Raw genomic sequence first — 21792 nt, forward strand, 5'->3', positions numbered from 1 at the left:
GAATGCCTGGGCGTGTGAGATGGGCTGGAGAGAGAAGGGGCTGTGCAGCGTGGGCACTTGAGCAAGTGTGAGTTCTGTGTCATGCAGGGGGTGTGTAGGATGTGAACTGTTTATATGTGAGCAGGCATTTGTGCCAAGCTCTTCAGTTCGTGAAACTGCCTGTGGGTGATGTACTGCGGCTGCTGTCCTAAGTGGAAAAGTGCCTATGACGGGCTGTATGTTCTGCGTGTACATATCCTGGGTGATGGGCACGAATGAGTGTAGTTTCTGATTTGCACGTGCATGAATTTATAGGAAGAACTATTGCAAGGGGGCACAAGGGGACAACCCGTCTCTTCCGCCTCTAGAAACTTCTCAAGTGCACCAGCCCCTTCTATGGAGGTGTTCCATTGGGCAAAAGTAGCTCTCCCTAGAGGTGAAGTGAAAGGGGGATAGATAAGAGGATGACTTCCCCACACAGGAGACCCTGTTATTCCCTCCAGGAGGCACCCAAGCCTTTCCCTAACTCCTGGGCACTTTCAAACTTTTGATGCTGTTTTTTAAATATTCTACCTTAACTCTCTCAGGGCACTGAATGAGGTTTGTCGGTACAACTGCTTCCATTTCCTAAGCGATGTGAGGGATGCCCAGGGCTTGCCCAAGGCAGCACAGCTGGGCAGTGGCTAGCTGGATCAGGGCTCAGATCCCAAAGCCCTGGCATTTTCTACTGTCCCAGAGGGCCTTGCAATTTTTAGCTTCTGGAGCAGGGCTGGGATCCTGCTCCTATGCCTGCCTGGCCATGTAGCCTACACTTGACAGCTCCGTACACTTTCCAGACATCACTATGGCAGGTAGCCCTCTGAGCTCCCTTACTGGAAAAGGGGTTCCAGATATTTCTGAGAGCGGATACAGAGCAAGGACCCTGAGCATGAAAAGACTGATACGGCAGGTGGTGGGGGATCAGCATTCTGGGACAGGACACTGGGGGAGGGAAGATTTGGGAACAGAGAGAAATTCACAATGCTTGTGGTGGTTTGGGCAGACCTGTGAAATGGCCAGTAGGTTTCTCCGAAAGAGGCAAGCGGGTCTAGAGTGGGTGTTCTGTCCTCACTGGCCTGAGGGCTTCCCTTCTATAGAGCTCTGGAGAAGAGAGTCTCTGAGCCCCTCAGCTCCCACTCAACCACACAGCCGCACACAGCACACATGTCCTCGTGCACAGGCACACATTATATGTATATACACCCCCCACTCAATTCACACGACTGCACAAATATGTGTGACACATAAGGAGCATACACACAAGCATACATGCCACAATCTTGCACGTACATGCAATATACATTGTATACTACACACACATACACACACACACACACACACACACAAGTATACAAATTATACTGCCATATATTACTGACAATGCATGTATTCACAATCATGTATACATGCACACAATGGACACATCCTATGTGTATACGTGTCTATATGCACACTAAAGCATGTAGCTACACACATGCTTTTTCTCCTCTTCTTCCTCTTTCCCGTTTTTTTTTTTTCCAGAAAGTTTCTCTGTATAGTCCTGACTGTCCTGGAACTCACTCTGTGGACCAGGTTGGCCTTGAACTCGGAGAGCTGCCTGTCTCTGCCTGTGGAGTGCTGGGATTAAAGGCATGCGTCCCCACCTTCTGGCTCATGTGTCCTTTTCATAAGGCCGGGGGAAGAAACTGTTGCTGCCAGGCAGTGCTGAGATTCAGCTTTGGATCTGGTTTCCCTGCAAGCGTCAGCCAGTTAGTTGTTGGCTTTGGTGGGGGAATTCTGAGGGTGCCAGTGTACTGTACTCCAGACAAAAACCCCGTCCTCTAAAACTTCTGGCTTAGACCCAGGATTCCTGCCTAGGAATTCAGGGACCTCTTTTAGCCAAGGTGGTAGTCAAGAGGACTGGGTGTAGCCACTGTTAAAGCAGCCAGAACAAGCGTGTGACATCTCCCAGCGTCCTTACTCTGGATTGGCACAACACTACTTTGTCGGCCCTGCTGTTATGAACTTTTCTCTCCGGCCTGTTTCCTCCTTGTGGTGTACTCATAATGTGCCACTGTGGGCTGACCAAGTGACCACCTTTACCCTGCTTTCCCTGACCATTCTCCACACGAAGAACATTTACAGGCGAGTGGGGGCATCCTGCTTAGGCATCCATGGGTCTTGGCAAAGAAACAGAGAATGTGGCTCCAAGAAAAGACTAGTGTCTCTCTGGGTGACCACACAGCCTCAGCATGTCTCCTATGCTGATGAAAATGTTCCTCTCTCTTCAGAACTTTTCGGCCCAGAAAAATTCTCCTTCCAAATTCCATTGCCTCCTAAGGGATGATTTCCTCAGGATGATTGGTCTTTCTGTCTCTACAATCCCAACACGCTTGTGCTGATGCCCAGGTATGGTTCTTGTCATATAGCACAGTGTCATTGTGTGTGTCCAGGTCTTTCTTGAGGACTCTGAGGCCTTTTGAGAACAAGAGCTACATCTCATTCATATTTATGTCCCTGCCTCTCGTCTCAGTGTCCAGACACATTGATGAGACACACTGATACAGGAAAATAGGGGAAAGAGAATAATAATGTTTCTAAAAAAATATATTACATGCCAAGCATAGAACAAGATGTATTTTACCTTACTTCTCACTCTAACTCTTTAGGGAAAGAATTTTGCTGAAGTAATAGGTTGGAGAAGAATTGCGTTCTAAGCCTTTCCAATGTCCAGGTTTTCTCCCTTACATATTGCCCCTTAAAAAGCATCATGATAGATGACGACATCATCATCATCATCATCATCATCATCATCATCATCATCTTCCTTCCTAAGCCATATGGATAGTTCCAAATGTTTTACACTAAAATAGTTTCACAAATGTTCTAAGTGTTTAATCCGTCTAGGAAAGTATTCTTTTATTTACTTCAAAGAGACCACAGAGAGATTAAGCCACTCTCTTGAAGCCACACAGCTACCAAGCAGTAGAAAAGGGTTTACATTTGGAGAGATCGTCTCTCTCCTCTTGTTCTTCCCACACAATGGCGCGTGACTTAGCTGTCCTTTCCTGGTGGGTTTTCTCAGACAGCCAAACAAATGTATAAGGTGGTGCATATGCTGACCATCAAACCCTCTCCATCAAGAAATAAAAACTTAGTGCTATGATTTCCCCCCCCACCCCATAATAACCTTTTAAGAAAAGTTCCTTTGTTTTCTTATCACCCCAACATCCACGACTCTATACCCGGCACTTATCTTCAAGTGTAATGTTGTGTGTGGTGCAGAAGGGTCTTCCCAGGGAGTTGGTCCACACCCTGTGTAATGCCATGTACAGAGGAGGAGGGTCTTCCCAGGAGTTGGTCCATATCCTGGACTGTGACCACCATCACAGTTATAAGTTCTTTCCTCCCCGTAGACTAAGGTTGTGATTTTGCTTTTGGTTCCTATTTGTTTTTGAGACACTGTTTTGCCATGTAGCTCAGTCTGGCTTTGAACTTTTAACTCTCTTGCCTAAACCCTCCCCCCCCGCCTGCCCCCCCCAGTGAGGGTTTTACACGTATGTGACACCATATCTAGCAGTGATCTCTTTATGGTTGTGGTGGGTTTTGAGGTTTCAAAAGGCTGAGCCAGACCCAGGGTCTCTCTCTCTCTCTCTGCCTACAGATCAGGATGTAGCTCTTAGCTACTGCTCCTGTGCCTGCCTGCATGGCACCAAGTTAACCGCCATGAGAATTAGAGACCAAACTGCTGAAACTGTAAACAAAGCCCCAATTAAATGCGTTCTCTTGCGGTAGTTGCTTTGGTCATGTGTCTCTTCGTAGCAATAAAAGTGACTGAGACAGAAATTGGTACCAGGGACTAGGGCACTGCTGTGATGGGCCTGACCATGCTGTTTGTTGAAAGAATATGCAAGACCTTGGGACTTTGGATTAGAAAGTCAGTTGGATACTTTAATCAGGGCTTACTGGGCCATCCTAAAAGGAGCATGGAAGGCCATGCTGGGGGCCATTTGAACTGCAGGTCCCCAGGCCAATTTGTTTCAGAGGTGAAGAATATTAGTAAGTGGCCTAGAGATGGTTCTTGAAATACTTTGGAAAAGAATGTGGCCGCTTTCTGCACTTGACCTAAAAACTTGTCAGAGGCTAAAGTGAAGACTTTTGGATTAATAGAATTGGAAGAGAAGATTTCAAGACAGCCTAATACTGACTGTGTCCTGTGGTTATTAGTAGTCACTCTTATGCCGATCTATAAAGAAAAGGAGCAAACTGAGCAAGGAAAAATACACAATGTACAAGTACTAGACCAAAGGAGCCCTGGGGAGTGGAATGGACTAACTCCTGTGCTCAAGGAGATAAAGAGTTTAAAGGAAAGCCTGGTGTTAAATGGTATAAAGGGAGTAGAAATCTCAGGGCGAGACCACGCCCAGCTAAGCTTCCAACTTGTACAAATGAATAAAAGGAAAGCTTACGCACTGAAGGAGATCACCAACAACAGAAAGCAGATGCAAATGTAATTGAAGGAGGAGGCCAAAATTCAGCCACTTTAAGCAGCAGAACTTGGCATATTCAGCCATGCAGTTCCATCTTCAGAGTTGAGGTTACAAAAAAGGGGGTTATGGAGTCTCTCTCAGGGGCTAAGGAAAAGCTGCTTGAGGCCTTTCATGTGTCAGGGGTGCCCCTTCAGGGAGGCCCAGAAAGGCCATTTCATGAAGCTGTGAGAGTGAAGCCTGGGAGTTTTCTGGAGGCACCAAGATGTTGGAGATGCCAGAATCACAGATATCTGCTAAGGAAAGCTGCAAACCAGGCTCAAGAGAGGAAAGTGTGTTGTAGTCAACAAAGCTGAAAGGAATTGGAGCTCTGAGGAGCACATTGACGTCAGACGTGAGGATGCTCTTTGGTCTTGCCTTGGTCCAGTATTTCCTCACTGTGCTCCCTTTTCTCCCTTAAGGAATGTTAATGTATATTCTGTGTCACTGTGTGTTGGAAGTATAGTCAGGCCTTCCTCTCATATGGGAACGCCAGCTACTTGCTACTTTTTCATTTTGATTTTACAGATGGTCACACTTAAGCGATTGCCATGACTCTCAGAAGAGACTTTGGACTTTATAAACAGTGTTGAGACTGTGACAGAGTATGGGGACTTTTGAAGTTGGACTGAATGCATTTTTTGCATTATGATATAGCTGCCAGCCTATGGGGGCCAGGGAGTGGAATGTGGTGGTTTGGATAGGAATGCCCTCACCCCCAGGGAGTAGATATTTGGCAGGATTAGGAAGATTACGGGTGTGGCCTTGTTGGAGGGAGGGAGTGTGTGACCTGAGGTTTCACAAGCCCAAGACAGGCCCAGTGTCTTTCCCACCCTGCCTATGTCAAGATGTAGCTCTCAGCTACTGCTCCAGCGCCTGCCTCATGCTGCCATGCTGATAATTGGCCTGAACCTCTGAATGTGTGAGACAGCCCCAACTAAATGCTTCCTCCTACAGTAGTTGCCTTGGCCATGGTGTCGTATCACAGCATGGAACAGTGACAAGGATACATGGGATCTGTGACTTCTGATGGCTTTCTCAAGCTTCACTGAAGCCATCGGTGCTCTTGTTTATCCCCAGGCTCTACCAGTCAGGCCTCATACGCGATTTAGCTCTGCTTCCTCCCTCCAGTGGGAGAGTCCCTTTAGCCAGCCCCTTGTAACAACAGTGCTTTAGGCTGACTCTATCCTAGAGCACTGTGGGAAAAACTTCCTGTGACATTCTTCCATTTCTAGGACCTCCTCCACGGAGAGCCTTGCACAATGAATGGTCTGCTTTTCCTCTCAGAAGGGAACCCCAGCTACTCGGTAGAGTCAGTCCTTCAATGCTAGAGGGACCCTTGCATCCAGTTGCCTGAAGAAGTCTTCCAGCCAGCCGTATCTTCTCCAGGAGGTGTCCCGGGTTCTTTTGGCTGTTTCTTGCATAGTTCTGCTGTGGGGATGGGGGTCCTGAGTGCTGGTCTCCTTATTCTGAGGTCTCTAGCCTCATGCCATGTGAGTGTACAGTGCTACCTTGGATCTTGCTAGTCTATTGTGTATACAGTGCTCTGCCTGCATGTACACCTGCCTGCCAGAAGAGGGCATCAGATCACATTATAGATGGTTGTGAGCCACCATGTGGTTGCTGGGACTTGGACTCAGGACCTTTGGAGGAACATCCAGTGCTCTTAACCTCTGAGCTATCTCTCCAGCCCCAATCCTGCTGTTCTAAACCCTGTTTTTTCTTTTGTTTTTTGTTTTTGTTTTGTTTCTGTTGTTGTTGTGTTGTTGTTGTTGTTTTTCACAGGCATCTTGACCGCCATTGGCTTTCTTATTTCTGGGATTTTGTGGGGATGAGATGGACAGCAAGGCAACCCAAGGATAATGGCTTCTTGGTGTCCTTGCCTGAAACCCTGTGTGCCTTTCCTTTGGAATAGCACCACCGAATTAGCTTGCTTTGCCTTTAGCATTAGAACTCACGGACAGTGGGGTAGAAGGATTTTTTGTGGCTCTGCTGCAAACCTAAATCCCTGTTCTTTTTCTTAGTTTCTCCGCTGTGGCTATCCGGTGACTCTGCCTTCCTTTCTTTCCTCCTCTTTCTCCCCTTTCTCCTTTTTTTCCCCTCCCCAGTCAGGGCTCAAAGCCTCGCTTTGCTCCCTGCCATTGTCCCATCCTGTGCTGCGGGGAACCCTGGGGACCCTGGAGGTACTTGAAGTGTTGCAGGACCCAAGCAAATGTCCTGCAATTGCACTGGAGTTTCTTTCACTAGCATGAAGAGACTGAGAGAGACTTCTCTGTGACCTTAGCCCATCATATGGACACTCATTTTACAAGCCCTCACCCTCATGCCTGACACTGTGACTGCAGCTCCATCCTTTGAAGCTTCCATGATATATATTTTTTGAATCTTCACTGACTCCCACCCTCACCGGCTCGTTTGTGCATATCTAACCTCTCCTTTTTTGGGCTCTTCCTCTCATATCCCAGATGATTTTTTTTATCCTGTCAGTCACTCATGGAGGCTTCTGACTCCCAGAAGGAAGATCACAGATCATAGGGTCCATGTCTATGGAATGGCTTTGCTGTACTCTGAATGGGGCTAGTAGCTGCTTGGCTCCAGCGCTGCAGTCCTCAAAGGGGGAGTGCTGAGAATCTGGGCTGCACTGAAAACTAAGTTCCTTCCTTTCACGCCAATGGAAGAGGCCTAGAAAGTTAGGGGACTTCCTATAAGCCGCACAGCTTGGTACTGATAAAAGCAGCCCCAAATACGGGTCAGAACTTACAATTTATCCCGTTTATCCTCTCAGATGACTATTTTTTAAATCCCCTTTGAAAGCTTTGGGTGTAGCTTACTGATAGATATTTCCTGAGTGTATTTAAGGACCTCAGTTCAATCCCCAGCACCACACACACACACACACACACACACACACACACACACACACACAATCATACCCCACATACACAGATATCACACACATCACACTACATACACATAACACATATATCACACCACACACACACACACACACACACACACACACACACACCCCACATACACAGATATCACACACATCACACCACATACACATAACACATATATCACACCACACACACACACACATACACACACACACACACCCCACATTGAGTGTGTCAAGCATTGGTTGGCAGAGAATGCTACCTTGAGACCTAGACATTTCTGTAACCAATATACAGAATGAGTAAGACAGAACACGGGAGGCTCATAGAGGACAAATGCTATCTACATGAGCAAGCAATTGAGTTTAGGAGAGGAAACTGAGGCAGAGGTTAGTGACTAGCTCTGATGCAGATGACGGTGATCACAGTGATGGTTTTGGTGGCGGCGAAGAAATTGGAAAGCGGACACCAACTGAACACTATGTAAGTGTTCCTCTCATAACTTTCCCAGGACTATCGCTATAGTTCTTTTGTACTAGAGGAAACTGAGGCACAAGCTACATAAGTAATGTGTCATTAGTGACCGGCGTAGAGCCCAAGTAGCCTGGTCTAGAATACATGGTCTTAAACACATTGGTTGTTGTTTGCTAAAATGTAATAACCAAAATGGATGTTTATTGAACATCTTTGGCCCTGGAAACACACCTGCTCAGATGATGTCTCTGCCTTAGTCGGGGGTCTAGGGTAAGAAGAACAGGTATGTACTGACATCAAATACTAATCAATCACTGCAACATGAGGACAATATGTTGCCGGGGGGGGGGGTCTCTCAGGGCTGATGTGAGAACTATTTACTTTCTACTCACATTTTCCATTCATTTTCATCTTACCCTACCAACTCCAGTTGGGTGACTTCTGCCCAAACTGGACACGCTTTCACCCAGGATGAGAGGCAGACAAAGGCATGACCCATGCCGAGGGTTAATCTGCTTGGACTCTCCTTACCCAGGAGAAAATTCCAGAAACTATTTCTGGTGGGTTCTTTAGCTCCTCGTGGTGTCTTGTTGGTCTTCTGAGCTCTAATTACTCTCTCTCGCTCTCCTTCGCCTACCTCTCCTTTATTCTATGCTTACACCTTCATACCTGAGTCTTGCTTGCAAGCTTGATCATGGCCATAAACTTAGCAGAGAAATGGAGCCTTGCACACTTCCTTAGCCAATTTGCTCTCCCCTACACATAACAAAACTCTTGTTAAAATAGTTAAGCATAATAGCCCTCTCCAGCAGTAACCACCCACTCAGGATGAAAAGGCATGCCGTTAAAATAGAATTTAATGAAATACAAAACCCTAGGTACAATTAGGTGTTTTATTCACAGCTCCTTGGCTGCCCCCATATTCTGTTTAATCATGAAAATCTTGCCTTGGCTCTCACCTCTGCTTTGGGGAGCACCAGCTCACGGGCCCGAATCTGTCTTGCAGACAGACAGAAGCTCTGCTGGGGCTTTGAGTCAGGGTTGACTCATCAGAGGCTGTACGCAGACTGCTCTCCCTAGTTGATTGGGGCTTTCCTGTGTGCCAGCCACCAATAGTTTGCTTGCCCTCCTGGATTTATAAAAGGCTTGGCCAAGCCATCGCCTTGGGGTTTCCCACATCTAGTTTATCGTTATCCACCTGAAGGAGGGGCCTCCAGGGAGAGATTTAGTGTATCTTTCTGTGTCATATAGACCAGTGTGATTATCCAAACAGAAGAAAGGAAGAAAAGTAACAGAGTAGCAACCAGGTAGCAACCCAGAACTGCTGCTGTGTGTATCTCTAGGGTGGCCTCACAAGTGCCCCCTCCATGGGTTAATAGTATCCATGACACACCCATGTCAACAGAAGAAGACATGAGATGTTTCATTGCTAGTTTCATTCTCTCTGTTATTAGCACAGGCCCAGGTTAGACCACTGGCTGTAATCATGTAACCATTCATGGAGCCTGTGCTAGTGTCAAGTACAGAGTTACTCTCTCATTTTCCAGTTGAAGCCCAGACAGGGAAATTAGTTGCCAAGGGCTGCACAGCGTATACCATGTAGGTGGCACAGGTTAGATTCCAACCCGCTTCAGACTCAGATGTGTCGGAAATGACTGGAAAGGCAGAATTCTGGGAGCCAAGAATGAAAAAAAAGAGTCAAAATAGGTGTCAATGCAATTCAGTTTTATAGTCAGCCCTGTGGGTCCGGGGCGGGGGCAGGGGAGGGAAGGCTGGATTGGCTATAGTCAGAAACAGGGCTCTGAGGATCTGTTATGGTTGCATGGGTGCTATTCTTCCAGCTTTGAAGTGATTCAACGTGGCATAAGCCTATCAGTTAGGAAGAGGTCTAGGGATGTGCCCAAGGGTGTGCGTGTCAAGCTGGGCTCATTACGTTAGAACCATGCAAAACTCTTTGCCTCTCAATATCTAGATGGCATTATAGGCTGGGAGCCACCATGTGGCCATGAAGTGGGAACTCATGTCTGCAAGCCATGGTCTCTCATCCTGGTCTCTTTTGTTTCTTCCCTCCCATCTCCTCCCCTGCTTTCCCTCCTTTCCCCCTCTCATCCCTGAAGAGAAGAGCCTTTCTCTTCCCTGCCCTCAGGCTTGCTTTCTCCTCAACACTTCCACAACCCACGCAGACTACACCTATTCATCCCATGTCTATCCACAACCTACTAGCACTAGTGGGTAACATTTGGCTCAATGGCTTTGGGGAGTCGCAGGTGTTGTACGAAGGCACCTAGCTTCTGAACCGGTGATTCCACACACACTAGAAAGTTCCTCCAAGGAAACAAACTCCCAAATAAGGATAGAATTATGAAGGGATTCCCAGCAGGGCTTTTCATAGAAAAAAACTAAAGTGTTCCCATGCTCAACAATAGAGGAGTCATCGGGCAAAAGATGGAGAGACACACTGTCACCAGGAAACCATGCTGAGTTATAGAGAACACACTGAAGGTGCTCATAGTGTATTTTAACCAGACGTGAAAAATATAGAGTAAACATGACCAGAGATCAGACAGCACACCCACCCTGCCCACAGACATACAGAAATGTATCTTTGAACATGAGGAATGGTCATAAATAGGCTATTTCATAAAGTACTTTAGACTCTGGAGCAAATAAAATCCAAGCCCACCGGTGTGTGGGGAGGCATGTTAAAGATGTTCCCAGAAAGTAACAACCCTAGTATTATAGTTCATGACACCCGTGAAGACCAAGTGGCCAGCCAACCTGACTACCCTCCTTGACTAGTGCTGTACAACAGCCAGTAAAAGCAACCATAGAACTGGGCTTGATGTGGGTGATAATTGTCACTCTGACCTATGTGTGTTCTGGAATGGTTCCTTCTTGGCTTATAACCCCAGAGCCTTCCTTCATTATCAGTGTCTCCCAAGACCTTTGCCCTTCTCAATCCTCTTAAACCACAAACTCTAGTGATGAGTGGCACAACAGATGACCTGTGACCATAGAATGACCCATAATAAAATCGTACTGTCAAAGCACATGTACCTGTGCGCACATGTGGACATGCATACTGATGAACACACACACACATACACACACACACACACTAACTAAAGACCACACTGTTAGTGACTTTTGTGCTGCTCTCACAGAAGGCCTGACAGGAGCAACTTTGGGGAGGAAAGACTCATGTGGCTCACAGTTTTAGATGGTTCAGTCCTTCATGGCAGGGACAGAATGGAAGGGCAGCTTGGCTCATGACCACGCGAGAGTGCAGCTAAGGCTCTCTTCACATCACAGTGACCAAGAAAGCGAGGCACAAACCAGGGATAGGAATGGCCTTGCAAGGCCTGTTTAGAGTATCTTCCTCCTGCCAGTGGGACCCACCTTCCAAAGTTTCTAGAATAGCGCCATTGGCTTGGGGGCCAAGTCTTTAGAGATGAATCTCTGAGGGAACATTTCAGAATCATAACAGTGAACTGCGTACCAAACTCTCCCCAAGGCATCAGAGGAGTTTGGGTGAGAATGGCCTCTGGGGGGGGGGAGCTTTTCCAGTGTCCTTTCTGCTTTCTGTGTCTCTGTCACCTGCTCCCAGCTCTTCCCAGTGGCTTTGCTGACTATTGATGGAAAGGATGGGTATTGATTATCATAAAGGGACAGCATTTTCCAGCCACAGCTCCACTCCACACTTCGCTATCATTTGAATGTTCCTTGACCTGTTTGTTTGTTTTTTCCAGTTTATGGGTAGTATGAGAAGGCAAGGACATCACTTGAGTGGCTGACATGCACATCATAAATTCTAAAATAATAATAAACAGCAATAATAATTACAATGATAATAAATTTAGCCTGTAGAGGATAGTCATGCGGCAGACATGTTGTTAGAAACTGCATATATTATCTCATTTAGTGCCCCAGTAAGTATAATGAAATAGATGTCATTATTTCTATTATATTAAGGAGGATTTTGAGACTGAGAACTATAAGGTGATTTATTATAGTCAAACTTTGGCTTGGCTTTGTCATTCTGCACCTGGAGATGGGTGGCCTCAGTCTCACATCCTTTGGGCTAGTTCAGGCACAGCTTGCCTCCTGGTGATAACATTTCTTGCTCAGAAGCCACTTTAGGGTGAGGCCCGAGGCCAAGGACGCTAGACCAGGTTCCTGACTTCTCTGGGGGTGCGGGGGGAGTGGTGAAAAATGAGTTTTCTACAGGGTGTCATGGCTTAGCTCTTTTTAGAATGAGACTTCAGGTCTCAAAAGGCAACAGAGGCTTGGGAGCTCAACAAGTGTTACAGCTCCTTGTTTGAGGTGCTGTACCAAGCACAGGAGCCAAAGCAGGCAAGTGTCTGAAACCCATGGGCAGCCAGGTCTGGTGAGACACAGGCCCTGAGGTGCTTCACCAGGGGTCAGCACTGAGCTATCAGCAATGGTGGAGCAGGCCTCAGCAGTGGCAAAGGCAGTACTACCATTGATGCCTGACCAACCAGGCCTTCCGGCAGTTTCCCTCAGAATAAATGGATTCTCAGATCATCATGGTGAGGAAGAGAGCATGATTCCCGCCTCCCCCCCCCCCCACATACAAGTCAGGCAGCTTTTATGTATAAACCTTGGGCAGTGGGGAGGGGTTTTGAGGGTGAATGTGTCTGATTCACTAGGGCTAAGGGTGCCAGGATACTTAATCTGCATACAGTGGTACAGGAGCTCATTTACAGTCAGTAACATGGGGCCCTATCACAAGAAAGAGAAAACTGTTCTTAATTATCCTAGGCGTGAGGGGATAACTTCTAGTTATAATTAAAGTCATTTGCTAGGATCTCAGCATAGGGTGGGGTGTTCCAGGAATTCCCTGTGCTTGCCAGTAATCTTCCCTGAGGGATAGGTGACTGTGATTCTCCTTTCAAGAACCCTGCTAAGGAAAGGGAGTCCGCCTTCATAGACTGAGTACGAAACGGCTCTCCAGAAACGTCAGACTTCAACCTTGTCCAGCCGAGTCCCTCATTGGCTGACGTCAAATCTTCCCCAGCCCTGGCCTCACACAATACAGCTTTTCAGGTACTAAAGCTGCCATGTGATGCCTATGGAGGACGAAGCGACTGCTTTTCTTGGCTCCTGCTTACTCTTTATTTTAACAATCCTATAAACACTTTGTTATTTGGGGGTTTTTGGGACCCTCTGTAGAAATGATGTATATTATAGAAAGTAAAGGATAGACTTAAGATTCAAGAGGACCTGAAGGAAAACACAGAACACACAAAACACACACACACAAAACATACACACACACAACACACACACACACAGAGAGAGAGAGAGAGAGAGAGAGAGAGAGAGAGAGAGAGAGAGAGAGAGAGAGAGAGAGAGAGAGAGAGAGAGAGAGAGAGAGAGAGAGAGAGAGAAATAGGTGCCATTGCCATTTCATGTTGGGGAAAACTCTATATGTTTCATCTAATCCTGAGTATTTTAGCCCAAAATCATAGTAGGAACTCATAGTGAGAACCCCGAGCCTTTAGGATTCTAGTTTGTTCTGTGAAATCCACACCGGGATGGAAGAAGTGCTGGATCATATTTTAGGATGACGTTTAGCCAGTGGCCATGCTGAGAGAAAATAAAGATCTTGAGTGGATCTTAACAGAACAAACGCTTCATTCTTAGAAACGTGGGCAGCTGGGTGTGGCGCTCTATGCCTATAATCGCAGCACTCGGGAGGGAGGGGCAGGTGCATCTCTGTGAGTTCGAGGCCAGCCTGGTCTACAAAGCAAGCCCAGTACAGCCAAGGCTACACAGAGAAACCCTGTCTCGAAAAACCAACCCCCCCAAAAAAAAGAAAGAAAAGAAAAAAAGAAATAGAAACAAAAAAGAAAGAAAGAAGAAAAAAACAAGGACTACTTTGAAAAGTGACATCTCTCTGTGCAAAGGGGTCTGAGGAGCAAAGGTGACACTCTCTCATTGGTTGTTGCTTCAGCCACACTCACGGGCCCTACCATCCTATTTCTGATAGCTAAACGGTCATCCAACACATAGCTTAATAATCTGAATTGGTTACACGGTTGCCAGCTGAGCTACGCCGTGGGTGTTCAGTCATTTGACAATAAGGAGTTCCGTGGTATTTAAATATGTTTCTATCTCTTTTTTTTGCTTTTTAAGCAAAAAAACAATGACAGGCCAATTTCACCACATCTTTTTCCCCTGCAGGAAGAAACAATAAAGGAGAAATAGAATTCTATTAGAGAAAACACGCCTGCCTCTCCTGTCTCCTTTAGTAACATTTTAAAGCTTCGCTCTGTGGGAGGGGGTGCATCTTCTGTAGTAGGTGACAGCAGAATTCTGAAGTGTGGAAGGTGTCAGATAGCAGATCACAGTAAGTAGACTCTGTCTATTAGCCACGTGCGTGCAAACTTTGCACGCTGTGTTTCATCTATCTATCTATCTATTTATCTATCTATCTACCTATCTACTTACCTATCTATCATTAATCTATTTTCCATCTGTTTTCTTTCTCAAATGTATTCACTGATGAACTGAGAGATGAGTATTGGCACTACAGTCTTTTAAATACGAAACTAACTTGACACACAGGTAGAGATATTTTGTTAGTGCGTTCTAAGTCACGCTTTTCTTCAGAAGTCTTGAAGCGTCTCTCACCTCAGCCCTCACCCTCGCCACACTCCAACTGTCACCAAGGGCTCTCAGTGCTACCCCCCCCACCCCCCCCTCAATCCCTCTCTAGCCCATGCATGTGTGTTGTGTTCCCAGACAGCATTCCCTAAGCCCAGGCTTCGCTCTTCCCGTCCTTGTGAGTTGTCTTAGTTTCCTCCCCTTTCCACCCATTTCTCACTCAGCCATTTTAATGCTATCCCCACACTGCTTGAGAGCTCCCAATGGTGCCCCATTAGGTGGTTATTGCGGAACGTCACAGCCTGCTAGGGCACACAGTGAGCTGTAAGGAGTACAGACATCGATGGCCACAGGTTTGGGGACAGCGCGCTCAAGCTGCAGCCTTGTTCGCTTGTCCCAGTGTGCTGTGTGTGGGTCATCTACTTTCTATTTGGAAGATTATTTGAGACCCCATTCAGCAGTCCCCTCTTGAGAGCTCTCCCCTACTTCTAACCAGCTGGATGAGTCACACCTCTTCGCTGCTCCATCACCAGCCGGCAGAGGCAACTTGGGAAAGTTAGAACTCCGAGTCTTAATTTCCTCGTTTGAAAAATGGCGATAATAATACCTGCCTTGCGGGGTTAGCATAAAGATTAAATAAGATAACGCACGGAAGCCACTGAGCGCAGAGCTGTGGCATTTAGTAAGCACTTGGTACATATTTGTTGAGTAATAAATGGAGGTTGCTTTGATTAACTACCTTGCTTTTGCCAGCGTGCTTCTCCTATAATCTTGCACTGGCTGGGGACACCCCCCGCCCCTGCACCCCTCTCCCCCCCCCCCGCCCCTGCCCGCCCCCCCTCCCCGCCCCGTTTCAAGAGTCTCGTCTTTATCCTAAGAGACTAGCAACCCCTCAGGGAATCAGCTGGGCCAATATGCTTGGTCCAGCTTATAAATGAAGAAACTAAGGGCTAGGGAGAATCTAGATATTTTTTAAAGTTCTTTCTTTCTATTATTATTATTATTATTATTATTATTATTATTATTATTATTATTATTATTATTATTATTATATATGAGGGGATGGGGAGGGGGGATGCACCTGTGCACACGCTTGGAGCCTAGAGGAAGACATTGGGTGTCCTTCTCTATCAATCTTCACCGTATTCCCTTGAGACGGGGTCTCTTGCCAAAATCTGGGGCTAGGCTGACAGCCACCAAGTCCCAGTGACCCTTCTGTGTCTGCCCCGCTTCAGTGTTGGGGTACAGACATAGATGGGGTCATACTTCTATGTGGGGTTGGGATTCCAACTCAGATCTTTACGCTCGGACAGCAATACTTTTACCCACAGAACCAGCATCTCACCAGCATCCGCTTCTCAGCCAGGGATCTTCCCGAGGCCATCTGGCCCGCGAGGTCTACATCAGAAATGCCTCCCGGCAGAGGAAATAGAAATAAATACACAGACATTGGCCCCGTGAACCCCATTAAAGAGTCCAAATGCGTGCACTCAGAAGCTCTGGCCTGAGCCTAGATCTCAAGAGAGAATGTTTCCAAGCATAAACGAGAGTGACCACAGTAAGGCACAAAGGTGGTTCAAGGCCAGGTTGGTGGAGTGTGAGCATGCGCGCATGTACGAAAGGGTATGCGCATGTACGGAAGGGTACGCACGCTGTTACTATGTTGGCGATCAGGTTGCATTTACTTTATGCTTTGTTTCGCTTGTGGGAAGTTTAGCTAGGAGAATAGAATCAACAGGAAGCTTTTAGAAAATTAAAACAGGCTGTAGAACGGATTGCAGTAGGCGGGAAAAAGAGGAAACAAAGATAGTAACAGCCTAAGGTATTTCAGCGGTCAAGGACCCGGGCATAGTAGTGACCGTGGTCAAGGAAGGGGTGGGCTGGGGTCACGTGTGAAGGATTAGGGGCGAAGATCCAGGAGAAAGTCCTTAATGAAAAAGCTATAACGATTAATCAGGTGCCGCCGTGATTAAGTGAAACTCGGCTAGGTAAACAAGACTGACACACTCATCCCTTAAAATGCTAAAAAAGGCCCCAAAGACAAGGAATCTTATTTAAATAAACACAGTTTCACTTGAATAAGAGAGATTTCTCACCCAGGATAGAGAACCAAGCTAATTAAAGAAAGTGATTCACTGGCCTTCAGCTTATTATTTAAGAAAGTTCCAAATGTGTGTGTTCTTACACTGAGATGTTTACTTAGATAATAATAACCACTCAGGATTCCTCTAAGCCACCGCATGTACCTGCTCTCTCCTCCCCGACACAGCCTCCCAAGCCCCATCCCTGAAGGGAAGCAGAATTTCTCTGTAGTTGAAAGCTCAGGCTCTCCTATCACAGCGTTCCCGGCACTTCCTGCTGTTGGCCTCTCTCTTCTTCTGAGTGGATGGACTCTCACCTCAAGCAACTTATATGGACTTGAACTTGGAATTTCTTTCCTTTCTGATTCTTAGCCCCGACTGGGTCATCTTGTTTAAATATCTGCTCCTGGTACCTCCAGTAGGCAGCTCAGTCAGAAGTCAAGCTCCGCCGGGTCTAGGCGGCCCAGCAGCTGGTGCACTCCTCCTGTGCCTCTGTGCTGTTAAATGAATGAACAACCAATGAGGAGCGAGAGAGGGAGAAATGAATGAAGAACCGTTGGAGAGTGAGAAAGGGGGGAAAACAAGGTAGGAGGATTAAAAAGATAAAAGGAGCAATATATTTCACTAAATGATTTTAAGCTAGAACGAACACACACACACACACACACACACACACACACACACACACACACACAATGGGTTGAGTTGCTTTATTTCTGGAAAAGGTGCACCGCCTACGTATCAACACTGTGACTCACTTTCATAAAGTAGATAAAGATGATTTTTAGCAGGAAAAAGCATTGGGTAGATAGCGTCGTGCTGGAACTGCTCAATCCTTCCTGTGATAACTGTCTGTCTCTTTTGTCAAGTTGACGTGGTTGGAGCTGGACCAGGCAGGAGTCCAGCACTGAGGGAGCTGCGAGCTGCACGTGCTGAAAGCTTCTCTTGATTTTGGAGTGATAAATTCTCACCATAGTGCAGCCATGGGCTAGGAAGTGGGAACTGGCCCGCTCTGTTTGGTTGAACTGCTCCTCTCCTCCCCAGAGGGTCCGGATTCTCTCAGTTCTTTTATTTGCTGTACCACATCTGTCCACCTTCCTCTCCTCCTCTCCCCATCACTGCCCTTTACGAGCACCAAAACTCTGGGGGTGTGAGGAACTGGGAAGCCATGGGATCCTGGCTGAGCATGGGAGTGGGGTGAGTTCCAGTGTCTGTGTCAGTGTCAGTGTCAGTGTGTTCTAGGGGTGATGTGGGGCACGCACAGGCTCCTTCTGTGTCTTCACTTTGTTCCCATGTACCCCCCCCTTAAGTGTCTGATAACGAGGCCTGATTGCTCCTCCAGGTGACCTCCGGCAACACCCCACTGAGCACGGACCTAAGAGCCACTTGTCCAGAAATTATTGATGTTGGCTTCTGAGACTCTTGGTTTGACATGATGGACGGCCTCTCTCGTTGCCATGGAACCCATATAAATGAGGGTAAAGGAAGAAAGAAAGAGGGAAATTCCTTGGACGGCAAAAAGAAGACGTAAGTGGATCCCAAATTGGAGTCCACATATGAAAGGCTGGCTGAGCACAAAGGGCCGAGCGTCAGAGGTGTGGGCTGATGTAGCTGCGCAAGGGAGGAGTCCTGCAAAAGAGAGCGGCGTCCTTCATCCACAGAATCCACGTGGAACCTATGTTCCCAAGCGGAGGTCACCATATTCCTCCTTCTCAACCTCCTGACACCACCACCTTCTTCTTCAGCAGATCCTCAGCTGAAGCCTCTGTTCCCAAATGTGTCTTTTCCACCTGTGGTACTTAACTCTCCCCACAAAGGCTGGCAGCCTTGTGTCCATCAAGAAGCAAAGCACACCCCATGCCCATCCCTTACACTACAGTGCAGACTTCAGAGGTGACGGATGCCATTTCTTTTTTCTTTCTTTCTTTCTTTCTTTCTTTCTTTGTTACTTTTTTCAAGAGTTTTATTTATTTTGTTTACTTTTTAATTAATTTATTCATATTACATCTCAATTGTTATCCCATCCCTTATGTCCTCCTGTTCCTCCCTCCTTCCCACTTTCACCCTATTCCCCTCCCCTATGACTGTGACTGAGGGGGACCTCCTCCCCCTCTATATGATCATATGGTATCAAGTCTCTTGTTGATAGCCTGTTATCCTTCCTCTGAGTGCCACCGGGCCTCTCCATCAAGGGGACGTGGTCAAATATGGGGAGCACCAAAGTTCCTGTGAAAGTCAGGCCCCGCTCTCAATGGACGCCATTTCATGGGGCTGTGTGTTCTTATATCTGCTATCCACTCCGGGAGGTCTTCCAGAGACATTTCACTCTTGACAGTGACCTTAAGATTGAACATGGTGTGTGGCACATGAGTTTCATACCTACAAAGTCATCATCCCTATCCCATGGCATCAATCAAGCATGCCGATGTTTCTTCCCAAAACCGAGTGATACAATATAATTATCATAGCTCATTCCCCTGTTAGAGAACAGTGATTGTTACTAATACTGTAACACCAATGTTAGAAACATATCGATGGAAGCTTAGAGTTGTTTTTTTTAAGTGTGTGTGTGTGTGTGTGTGTGTGTGTGTGTGTGTTTAGTGTGTGTTTGTGGGTGTATGTGCCTACAAGCACTCATGTCATGCCACACATGCAGAAGTAGGAAGACAACATTTAAGAGTCAACTGATTCCTTCCTTCCATCACATGGGTCCTGGGAATTTAACCGGGTTGTCAGACTTTTTGGCAAGCACATTTACCTAATGTGCCATCTCTTGCAGGCCCTACCTTGTTTTTTTGTTTTGTTTGTTTTTTGAGACAGGGTTTCTCTATGTACCCTTGACTGTCCTGGACTCACTTTGCAGACCAGGCTTGCCGTGAACTCACAGTAATTCATCTGCCTCTGCCTCCCGAGTGCTGGGATTAAAGGCGTGCAGCCACCATGCTCGGCTCCCTACCTTGTTTTTCGAAAGAAAGTCTCTCATTGGACCTTGAGCTTGCCAAATAGATTAAGCTGGCTGTCCACTGAGACCCAGAAGTCTGCCTATCTTTTCCTTCCCAGTGTAGGGGTTATAAGCATGCATCACAGCTGAGAGTTTGGTTTAATGTCTCAGGTCCTTATCTTGTGTAACAAGCACTTTATTGGCTAAGCTGTCTCTTCAGCCACCTTGACCTTAAAAAAAAAAAATTGAATTGTTACTGTGTGTATATGACCCTCTCGTGTGTCTAGAGGTCAAAAGGCAATCTGTGTGGAGTCTGTTCTCCCCTGACTTTACATGGGTCTCAGAGTTTACACCCATCAGGCTTGGGCAGCATGCTTCACCTGCTTAGCCATCTTGCATGTCCAGTCCGTGTGGCCGGAGATTACCTTTGAGCATTGACGGGAGCGGGTGGCGCTTTGAATCTCATTTAGCCTGAGCACCAGCATCTCTGAGTTTATACCCAAGTCCCCTCTTAACTGCAGAAAGACTTCTTTCCCTCCCCAAGGTAATCTGTCCTCTCTAATATAGAGACCCGACCTCTCAGGCTAGATACAACAGCCACAGCCTCATCCCCAGGAGCACACCAAACACCAGAATTGCCTCCTTAATGCAGGTGGTAAAAATGTGCACCAACAAGGACAGAGGTTAGGAGCTGTGGGCTGATCTGAGGGAGCAGCCTCACTTTGATCCTCAGGCTCAGAATCTATGTAAGAAAAACACCTCTGAAGAGGCTGGACACTGGCTGTGCCTGGGTTTGATCCTTTCCCTGTGCCCTGCGCTCTTCTGCCTTTTTATGTTTTTCTAGAAGGAACAAATTACTCAAATAGAGTCCAGAGACTGTTTTCTCTTGGAACACACACCTGCTGGTTCCAGTGATGTTTGTTGTACATGAGATTGCTTGGGACCTGGGAGAAAAATGTCTTTTAGTTATATATATATATATATATGGCTGTATTTTGTTCTGCCATTAATCACAGGTCCAATGACAGTGACCGAGGTTATCTTGGGGCATCACAGATGGGGCATCACAGATGGGGCATCACAGAGCCTCAATTGTAGCCTCCTATGGGTCAGATATGTGGAGGGATGACCCAAACCATCCAAACACTTGATCAGCTCTAACTCTATCCCATACTAGGGGGAGGAAGTCAAGAGAGACGGTGCTTCCTGTGGAGCCGGATGTGGGCAGGGTACCACGTGACTGGTTTGTATCTCACCTGAGCCATTCAGGTGCTTCTGGGTTTCTCTGCATGAACAGGCTGGCTCCTAGGTGGTGAGACTGACACATGTAGCACTGAGGGCACTTGCTTGGCATTCCACATTCAGGGTGGAGTTTAGACCCACATGTTTCTAATTCCAATGACTAGACTCTCTCTACTACAGAGTGCACTGAACATCTTATGTGCATCCTGCCATTCTGAGCTAGTGTGTACGCGTTGGTTAGTGTCTGTCAATGCGACACAAACTTGAGTCATCTGGGAGGGAAGGACATGTAGCCATGTCTGGGGGTCTATTTTCTTGATTGTTAACTGATGTAGCAATGTCCAACCACTCTGTGGGTGGCACTGTTCATGGGAAGATGGGCCTGGGCTGTAAGAGAAGAAAGTCTTCCTTACCGGAGAAGGGAAGCATCAGGAAGTGGTGCAACTCCATGGTCTTCCTCCAGCTCCTTCTTTAGGTTCCTGCCTTGAGTTCCTGCCTTGGGTCCCCTCTAAGATGGACCGTAACTCATAACTTGTCAGTCAAATAAAGGAGTTCCTTCTGTGAGTTGATTTTGGGCAGTGTTTTATCACATCCCCCCACCAGTGACAATAGTCCTGAGAAATGGTGGGCTGCCTAGGGTTTCTGAGCATGCCCTTTCTCACCAGCAGGAAATTGTGGATTCCTTGAATATCTGTGGCCTTTGCTAGAAGCAGAACATCTCAGGATTTTGGAAATGGAGAGAGAATTTCGTTTCTGTGCTTGAAGAATCCAATGCTGCTAGTGCTCTGAATCGGTGTGGCAGGTAGCCTAGAGCTCAGGGAAAACATGGAGGTTTCATTTGTGTGTGGACAAGTTTTCCTGTCATCAGATACTTCTTCTTCTTCTTCTTCTTCTTCTTCTTCTTCTTCTTCTTCTTCTTCTTCTTCTTCTTTTTAAGATTTATTTATTTATTAACTACACAGTGTTCTGCCTGAATGTACACCAGAAGAGGGCACCAGATC

General features: G+C 46.7%; 1 protein-coding gene across 1 annotated transcript in view; it reads right to left on the reverse strand.

The window, feature by feature from the left end:
* The window catches only part of ASIC2 (acid sensing ion channel subunit 2), a 1061758-nt gene that overhangs the window by 273097 nt on the left and 766869 nt on the right, over positions 1 to 21792 (reverse strand). The gene's annotated exons all lie outside the window — the stretch shown is intronic.

This window comes from Acomys minous (assembly GCF_964271855.1).
Source record: "Acomys minous genome assembly, chromosome: 12".
NCBI lineage: Eukaryota > Metazoa > Chordata > Mammalia > Rodentia > Muridae > Acomys > Acomys minous.